Below are 7,751 nucleotides of genomic sequence, written 5' to 3'. Positions count from 1 at the left end.
TTGGCATCAATTGACGCCTCAAGGGCCTTAAGTGACCCATTAATTAATGGCGGGGGGGGAGTAGCGGAGATCATTGCACGCCCGTCGAACAAAATATCACGACGGCGCACCGTGACATCAGGATGCTCGCCCGACGTCACCGTATGTCAATTCACACATGGACATGGGGGCCGGTCCCACACGCCAACGGGAAAATTCTGCCCTAAGTATTACAATATGGGCACTTCCTGCTCACAATATGAAAGCTCCCTGGAGAGTTGAATAGCTAGTTAAAAAAATTAGGTCAATTATCTAAAGAAACCAGGAAAATTTCTTTAGGCAATTGAAACCAATCCAGAAGATTAAATTGGCTAGGACTTATATAACAAGCTACTGATGGGTACAATTTTCTATCTCCTTTGGCACCGGGTGTCAGGGCAGGCATGAGCAGACAATATAGCGGGAAGGCCAGAAATCGGTTTCAAGCCATTGTGAAGCCAGTTTGCAAGCGTCCGCTCCACCTGTCAATGGCAGGCAGCCTTTCCTGCCACCAAACATTGGGAACATCATTTTAAAGCTAAACAAAAACAGAATTATCTGGAAAAATTCAGCAGGTCTGGCAGCATCGGCGGAGAAGAAAAAAGTTGACGTTTCGAGTCCTCATGACCCTTCAACAGAACTGATCATTTTAATGCTGCTGTGTCTAATTATAAGCTCTGCTTACCAGAATCATCCCTCCACACTGGATTATCTGGGCACGCCGACGTTTTTCACAGCTGCACATAAGCGACGTGCACCTGGCGAGCTGCACTTCACTCGGGACTTCAAGGTTTGTTTGCTTGCCTTGCTTTGGGCAGCATTCACGGTCATCAATACCAGGCTTCACAGGCACCACTTCATCACTTTTAGGGGGGCTCATTGGTAGGAATCTACCTACCAGACTAGCCATAAAGGCAGGATGGCTTTTCAATGGTTGCAGGGCTAGGGCTTGCTTTGGGAAGAAGGAGAAATGGCCTCAGGAAAGGGAAGAGGCTGCAGGGCCAGGGCTGTACTGGGGAAGGGGATTATCCCAGGGTGTGTGTGTTGTGGGGGCACATGTTGATCTGTGCAATTGGCATCAAGATGGTGAGGGCTGAGGAGGCAATCTCCAGAGGAGTTGAGGCCAGATAGAGATGGGAGTGTTTGTGTGAGAGAGTGGGTAGCGATATCCCTTGAGCTGCCAGTGAGTGAGATGTCAGTGAATGTGTGATGTCCTTGTGAGTGTGTGTGATTGGAGTGATGAGATGGTTGACTTACCCTGGCAACACGGATGAGCTCATCCATCCGTTTTCTGCACTGGATGGCCGACCTCTTCTGTGCAACATTGGCATTGACCACCTTTGCCACTGCTTCCCAAGTCGGAGTGGTGACACTGATGGGTCTTCTGCTGTCAGAGCGGGGGTAGAGGACATCATGGGCCTCCACAGTGTCCAGACGATGTTCCAGGGATGCGACACTGAATCGGGGAGCTGCACTCTTCTTGGCTTTTGGGTCCATGTATTCACTGGAGCAGTCCTGGACTGCAAACATTGAGAACTGTGTGTCCTGCTGCAGTTTAAATATGGCACCCGGTGTGAGGAAGTGGCGAAGTAATGGCGTGGCGGGCAAATCGGAGGCTGCCCACCAGTAAGAGAGCGAGCTTCAAGTGGTTGCGTAATTACTGAGGTGGGAATGGGATGATACAGCACGAGAAGCCGCCATTATGGCCGGCGGGTAGAACGTTCTTTTCCCTGCCCGCAACCGCACATAGTGCAAATCTGGGGCGATTCCACCCTCTGTCTTGTATGAGGTGATTTCTGGCCGAGAGAGAAACAGGCCCAGCTCGCTCTCCCTTAAAGGCATTTAGCAAATTGGCATTCAGCACCACAAGTTCAATAGTCTAGGGGAAAACAAAACACTCCTAACATCTAATCTCATACTGCCCATACATAAGGTGTTCCCCTAAATTACGAAGAAATAATTATCCCACTTAATTACAGCCTAGTTCCTTCATTTTATAAAACTCAAATTCTACGCTTTTCTAAAGCATATTGATGCAGCTCTTCAGGTCAAGCTGAATAATCAAGTTGTTTTAAATTGGTAATTAAGCTAATGCCCTCCTCTGTACCTTTTCCAAAGCCTCCAAATCCACAACCATGTGAACATAACATTCTAACTGAGACCGAGGGTGGAATCATCCAAGATTTGCACTAAGTGCTGTAGAGGGCAGGAAAAACAATGTTTTACCCGTTTGCTGCAATGTCAGCTTTTCATGCCGTAGCATCCCAAACCTGTGGCATTAAACACGCAGGTTCCATGGTGGGTGGAGCCTCATTCGCCCGCCATGCCATCACCGCACATCTTTTCACGCCGGGTGCCATATTTAAAGTCCAGTCACCGTGCACACCTCTCAGAGCTTCCAGTCCACGACTGCTGCAAAGAAGATAAAAGCAAAAAACTGCGGATGCTGGAAATCCAAAACAAAAATAAAAATACCTGGAAAAACTCAGCCAGTCTGACAGCATCTGCGGAGAGGAATACAGTTAACGTTTTGAGTCCGCATGACTCTTCAACAGTACTAAGTAAAAATAGAACAGAGGCGAAATATAAGCTGGTTTAAGGCGGGGTGGGACAAGTAGAGCTGGATAGAGGGCCAGTGATAGGTGGAGATAGACAAAAGACGTCACAGACAAAAGGACAAACAGGTGTTGAAGGTGGTGATATTATCTAAAGGAATGTGCTAATTAAGGTAGAAAGCAGGAAAAGCAAGGTACAGATAGCCCTAGTGGGGGTGGGGTGGGGGGAAGAATTTGATTCTGCTTACACTCTCTCCATCTGTATTCATGCAGGACAAGCTGGCACACAACAAGGGGGAGAGATCACAGGCTGGTGGAGGAATGCCTAACATCAAGGTCCTCATGGACTTTGAAAACAGAGCCATCCAGCTGGCTGGTGAGGATCTAGACTGTTCCTGTGCTGACAGTAAGGTTGGCAATACTCAACCAAGTGAGGATCCAGCAGTGCAACATCCATCAGACATCCATGCTGTGAGTGATGTGTCCTCTTTCACAGGTCACTGCCATGCACTTTCTTGCTTTCACAGGCACATCTGCCAAACAGCCGACGGAGTCCACGACCTAGGGCCTCCAAGCAAGCCCCGAGGGAGGTTCAGAAGAGGAAACCCTCCCTGAAGGCCCATCACAGGAAAAGTTTTTTTCACTCAGAGGGTGTTTAGAGTCTGGAACAAACTTCCTGAAAGGGTGGTGGAGGCAGGTTTGATCGAGGTATTCAAAAGGGAATTGGATTGCTACCCAAAAAGAGAGAATGTGCAAGGTTACGGGGTAAGGCAGGGGAGTGGGACTAGGTGGAATGCTCTTTCAGAGAGCCAGTGCAGACACAATGAGCTGAATGGTCTCCTTCTGCACTGTAAAGATACCGTGATACAGTGCTCACCACACCCTCCACCAGCGCAGAGACACACACCTCGGTGGGACCTACCTTTAGAGTAGCCTCGGGACCACAATCTGGTGAGCACATCACATTTTGTCACCAACAGCAGGCAGTGTGGCCGGTTACTTCCCAGGTCCCCTGGCACTCGGAGGGCTGCTGGAGGTCAGAGTGTTGTTGAGTCCGAGTCGGATGAGGAGCCTCTGGACTCAGCCTTGTCACAGTTGCTGGAGCTGCAAAGGCAAGCTTGGGAACATCAGGAAGGGATGTCCACTGGACACCGCAGATTGCCAGGCACAATGGAGGAGTCCATCCACCTTCAGACTGAGGTTATAGCGTCGGCATGCTAATGCACTGAGGTCAACACTGGTAAGATGCTGGCCGCCATGGAGACCTTGGTCCAGGATGTTTCTCCTGCACTGTTATGAATTCCATTGCCAATACCATAGTTGGCCTCCAATAATGTGTATGCAAGAAGGGTGCAGGGAAGCCCAATCTCAATCCAGTTACCCATTCTTCTCAAGGAGTTATCCAGGGGCTCCCAGGCACCCACAGGGAGAGGATCAGCAGATGCATCCCCCGGGGCCATCCATTCAGTGACTCCAAGAGTGTCCAGCCCATCCGAATCCCCTCTTCCTGTGACTCCAACAGCTCCAGCTCCTCAGGCCAAGGAGGGTGCCACTGCCACACAGCAGGACCCCGAAAGCAAGCCAGGGCTCTCCAGATCTCAGCCCTGCAGAGGACACCTGCCAAGGTCATCACAGATAGTGTGTAGCAGTCAGCAGGCTGCCTCTCCCCCCGCTGTGGATGGCCGGGGAGAACCAAGGCGTAGCGGCAGGGTAGGGAAAGTTAAGAAGATGTAACTCTTTCGAGTACAAACCCGTTTCCATCTGTTTCAGATGAAGTTACATTGTTTCATAGTTTGCCATTGTGAGATTTGAACTCTTGATCTTGGGGTTACAAATCCAGTACCATAACCACTTGGCTATTTAGGCCAAGCCCAAAAAATGGAACGCTTCACGAATTTGCATGTCATCCTTGCGCAGGGGCCATGCTAATCTTCTCTGTATCGTTCCAATTTTAATATATGTGCTGCGTTGCACAGCCTGGGCATGGGTGTTAATCACTTGCACATAATGTTCACTATTGTAAATAAACTCCTAAGAATGTCTCCCTGCCTATGGCTCCTTGTTCTGATGAGCAGTGTTTGTGTCACTCAGATGTGAAACCTTTCTGCACAAGATAAAGGCAGGTGTCTCAGTCCAGGGCCTCTTCCCTGTGCTTTGTGCAGCCTTCAGACCAAAGTGATGTCCGGCCTCATACTCCCCGGAAACATTACTGATGCCTGCACCTCGACGGTGCTTGTCATTGCTGCCAGAATGTTGTGGGCAGGCATCACAGAGTTCCGTCATTCTCTCTGTGTGCTCTCAGCACCTTTAAGGTGGGGCTGTCCCTCATCTCTTCAGCATCTGTGACCAGTGATGCTGTGCTCCTGAAGGGGTCAGGTGCTGAAGTTGGACAAAAGATCAGGTGCTGTTTAGGTTTCATGGCTGCGTCTGTATGATATGATCCTGATCCCAAAGCGCAAGTGAGCTGCCCTCGGCCAGTCAGACACTCTCAGAGGCTATGTGAAGATCTATGGAGTGTCCTCACTGCATGTCGATATCATCCTCATGCAATCGAGTGACTATTAGGGCCTCCACTGCGTCTCAATGACAGGAGCATTAGCACAGAGGGTATGTGCGTTGCCATAAGCCAGACTGGAGTCAAACATTCATAGATGCAATGTGAGGGTCTATGGTGTCACCTCACTGCATGTTGGCATCATCCTCCACAAATCTAGTAGCTATGAGGGCCTCTCAAGCGTGCCTGCCCTGTCTAGCTAATGTGAGGTCCTCATCACTGTCATCATCACCTTCGAGGACCTCCTCATCCTCATCACTGTCGACGTCCTCCTCATCGGAGGAGATCTCCAGCTCCCCCATCTCATCCTCAGCCAGCTCCCCTCCCCATTGCAGTGCCAGGTTGTAAAGGGCGCAGCAGGTGACAACGATGCGTGACACCCTCTGCGGATTGCATTGCAGGGCTCCTTCAGACAGGTCCAGGCACCGGAACCTCAAATTCAGCATCCCGATGGTTTGCTCCACCATGTTGCAAATTGCAGCATGAGCCTTCACTCATGTGTCATCAACCACATCCTCTGTGGTAGCCATTGCCCCCGAGGAGTCAACACTGCAGCTTCTGTGGGACCTGGAAGATGTCAGGGATCCGTGACAGACTGAGAATTTAGGAGTCGTGGACACTCCATGGAAACTGTACATAGACCTGCAGGATGCAATTGTGGTCGCACACCAGCTGCACATTCAACGGTTGACATGGTTGATCGCTTGTTGCGACAAGAATCTGAGAGAAAGAAGAATAAATTTAGAGTGAGAAAGTGACAGATATTTAAAAATCGTAATAAAAGATCAGATTAACCAAGAGGAATATTAACAAAAGTTCACAAAGCAGGAGACAAAGAGCAGGGAAAAGAATTAGAGAAAGTGTGAGTGTGACAGGAAATCTTTTCAGATTATTAGGAAATACATTCATGGGATAAGTGAGGAGAAGCAGACTGCAGATTACATATGTAAATTAACATGCTCCCTGTTACTTTATTACCCTGGCTGGTATCAATGAGGTACTCCAAGTTTTAGAGGAGGAACATGTATATATCTATGTATTGCCCATTATCTACTGGCTCCAGGGTCTGGATTACAACGCCATATAGGTATAGTGAACATTGTGAAGTATCTGAAACATTATGCTGTTTCCAGTTGTTAGGCTGGACTGGCCATGATGGAGGCAATTTTAATTTTACCCACCCAGTGGAAACCACACACGTGGTTAAAATTGCCCAGGTTACTCCCCAGCTTGGAGATGTGGAAGACCGAAGATTCTTGATTTCAGAGTATTGGGGTATGGAGAGGCTCCATCTCTTCTTTGAGGAGAGCCTTCATGCTGCATAATTTTACAATACTCCCACCCGATTCTTTGGCTGGAATGGAATGGAAGTCAACCAGGCAGGAGTTCACAGTGCTAATCTGCATTTATATAGCGTCTCTAACACAATAAAATGTCACAAATTTTTTTGCAGGAGCTTTGGCAAAGAAAATTTGGTATCAAGACATATAAGGAGATATTAGGGCAGATAATCAAAAGTTTGGTCAGGAGATAGATTTTAAGGAGTGTCCTAAAGGAACAAAGGGAGGTAGAGAAGTTTAGAAAGGCAATTGCAGAGCATTGGGCCTTGACAGCTCAAGGCATTGTCATTGTTAGTTTAGTGATTAAAATTGGGGATACCCAAGAGACCAGAAATGAAGGAGTACAGGTATATTGGAGGGCTGTGGGCCAGAGGACATTAGAGATAGGGAGCGGCAAGGCACACAAGGATTTATTAACAAAGTTGTGAGTTTTGAAGTCAAAGCTTTGCTTAAATGGGAGCGAACGTAAGTCAACAAGCACACAAATGATGGGTGAATTGGACTTGGTGCGAATTAGGACATGAGTTTACAAAAGATAGAATGTGTGAGGCTGACCGGGAGAGCATTGCAATAGTCAAGTCTAGATGAAACAAAGGCAGGGATAAGGGTTCCAGCTGTGAATGAGCTGAGGTTGGGGTGGATTTGGGTGATGTTACTGAGGTGGAAATAGATGGTCTTGATAACGACTTGTTGGTTAAAATACCCCAAAGCTCCATTTCTGGAGCATCAGCTGAGTATCTGAAAATGCCAATCAGTTGGGAAATTAGTTTGGTTTTAAATTTGGGTCCAATATTTTTCAAGTGCCAGTTTATAAATTGGCTAATTCTACAACTGAAGCAGCTTCAGATTCAATGATTGTATACGGTTAGTTTTACAAAATCACAGAATTTTATTGCACAGAATGAGACCATTTAATGGTTCATATAATAACTGAAAGAGTTATCCACCTAGCCCCTTTACTTGGCCCTATCCCCATTCCCCTCGAAATGTTATCATTTTCCAAATACTTATCCAATTCCTTTAAAAAAAGGATTGGATTTTACGCTCTTTTACCCTGCCTGATGTGTTTCCAGGAGGGAAGGGTGATACATAAAATATGACAGGTGGCTGGCCCACTGCCTTCCTGCACATCCCGGACCTGATCCCCATAACATGGTCGGCAAACAGGGCCAAAATCAGCAACCTGACTGCCATTTTGAAAAAGTTATTAATGGCCAATTAAGCTTTTTAACAAGCCAACTGATGCAAATATTATGCTGCCCACCCCTAATGCGATTGGAATGG

General features: G+C 47.7%; 1 non-coding gene across 1 annotated transcript; it reads right to left on the bottom strand.

Moving 5' to 3' along the window:
- Positions 1–4,445: 4,445 nt before the first annotated feature.
- Positions 4,446–4,547, bottom strand: LOC121293985. The gene has a single exon (XR_005946668.1). It is a non-coding gene; the product is annotated as a U6 spliceosomal RNA (small nuclear RNA).
- Positions 4,548–7,751: the final 3,204 nt, after the last annotated feature.

Source organism: Carcharodon carcharias, chromosome 22, assembly GCF_017639515.1.
Source record: "Carcharodon carcharias isolate sCarCar2 chromosome 22, sCarCar2.pri, whole genome shotgun sequence".
Taxonomy (NCBI): domain Eukaryota; kingdom Metazoa; phylum Chordata; class Chondrichthyes; order Lamniformes; family Lamnidae; genus Carcharodon; species Carcharodon carcharias.
This window is presented reverse-complemented; position numbering and strand designations above follow the sequence as displayed.